The following is a 2,209-nucleotide window of genomic DNA, read 5'->3' on the forward strand; positions in this document are numbered from 1 at the left end:
TCATGCCAGACTACTTTGTCCTAACTTTCCAGTATCCCTTGTCAATCTTTTGGGGTGATTTTCTCCCCCTCCCCAGCCTCTAAACAATAAAATGTTCTGTTCTATTGACTCTTTTTCCACATCACTCTCCTTAAGTGATCTCACCCAGTCTTGGGGAGGATGCATCTACATACTGATGATGTCTATATTTATGTCTCCAGCTTAGAATTTGCTCTGAATTTTAATTCCTAGTACCTAATTCCACAGACTTTACCTCAAACCTGACTTGGCCGAACTGGGTTATTTTTGTTCCTCCTAAAGCACGTTGTTCTACTGTCTCTCCCACCTCAATTCTTGTCTTTTCCTTTCTTTGAATTATAAAGGACTATTCACATATTATTCATTCTCTTTTTCTCATTTTCTTTTCCGATTCATCAGCAAATTGTAATGGCCGTACTACTGAAATGTCACTTTCACTCTTAGCATCTTTGTATGAATTTCTCAAGCAGCCTTCACAGTGATGCCCTTTCATCGACCCTGGCCTCCTTGAAATCCAATTTCCACACATTGACAGGTATGACCTGCTTCAACTGAGATCACTTCTATCCTCTGCCCTAAATTTTCTAATGGCCTGAACTCTGGGCCTGGGTGCTGTCCCTCAGCTCTTCAGCTCAAGGCTAGCGCTCTACCACTTGAGCCACAGTACCACTTCTGGCTTTTTTCTTGTTTATGTGGTGCTGAGGAATCAAACCCAGGGCCTCAGGCATGCAAGGCAAGTGCTCTACCACTGAGCCACCTTCCCAGCCCCATATCTTGCTTTTTCAATGACTACAAAGTCTTGTGAGATATAGTTCTTGTTGTTAATGCTCTCATTCTACTTCACTTCCTCTCCTTTTCCTGCTCCTGGGTCATAGGCCCAGATGCTGTTCCTAAACATACTTCTGCTGCAACATCTGTGTTTCCTTTACCAGATGTGAGTATACAATGCCCTCCTGTGTTAAGATAGATGAGTCCCCTATTTCTTTCAGCTTTGTGCCAGGAACCTAGTCTTTTTTATTTTTTTTGCTTTATTTTTCAGATAGAGTCTCTTTATTGCCTGGAACTAGCCTTGAACTGTGAACCTTGTACCTAAGCCCTTCTGGGCTGGGATGTAGCTCAGTGGCAAAGCACTTGTCTAGCAAGTACAATGTCCTAGGTTCAATTCCCTAGAACCAAAAAAGAGAGAAAAGACTGAGGGGAAAAAAAGTTCTTAAGAAAGAAAGAAAGCTAGACTGGGATGTAGCTCAATGGCTAAAAGCTTGCCTAGCAATTGCAAGGTCCTGGGTTCAATCCCCAGTACTGACATACATAAACATCTGTTGTCTACCTATAGCCTTCCATGTAGCTGTCACTACAGATGCATGCTACCAAATCCAATTTACTGAGATGGAGTCTTTCTTTTTGCTTGGGCTGGCCCTGAACTATGATCATCCTGATCTCCACCTCCTTAGTAGCTGGGATTATAGATATTAGCCACAACATTCAGCCTTAGTAGTTTTAAACAACAGAACATGTTTCATTTGATTTTCCTACTAGATGTGTGATCAGTGAAACCAGGGAAATTTTGTCCACCTAACTGTTAAATTCCCAGACACAAGAACAGAGGTAGCACACGGCAGGCACTCGGTAAACAATGACATAATTAACTGATTAATTAAGCGGTAGGCATATAGTTGGAGTAAGAATCAGTAAATAAAGATGCCTGAAGATTAAAAAATGCTGAAACTGTGTGGCTTAGGTGGTAAAACATTTGCGGAGCCCTGAGTTCAAACTCCAGTACCACCAAAACAAAATTTTGATGAGAGCATTCCCTCTCTTGCTTCTCAAGTATAATATACAGTCGTGTTAGATACCACAAATGGTATAAGGACACAAATGGTTTTATTTCCACAAACCACTTTTCTAGTTCGGAAATATATATATAGACACACATACTTATATATATGTACACATTATATGTGTGTATATATATGTGTGTGTGTATATATATATATATATATATTCTCCAACAGTGAGCACCCCTAACCTTAATTCAGACACTAAAGCAGGGCGTGCCGGGGCTCAGGGTGCACGCGCCAGGTCGAGGCTAACCAAACCACAACCCCCCCCTCAGAAAGAAAGAGGCGCGGCGTCGGTGTGGCGGGGCCGGGCGCCGCCCCTTCGCCCCACCAGGCCCGGCGGGAGGCGGGAG

This window comes from Dipodomys ordii, unplaced genomic scaffold (assembly GCF_000151885.1).
Source record: "Dipodomys ordii isolate 6190 unplaced genomic scaffold, Dord_2.0 Scaffold14, whole genome shotgun sequence".
Taxonomy (NCBI): domain Eukaryota; kingdom Metazoa; phylum Chordata; class Mammalia; order Rodentia; family Heteromyidae; genus Dipodomys; species Dipodomys ordii.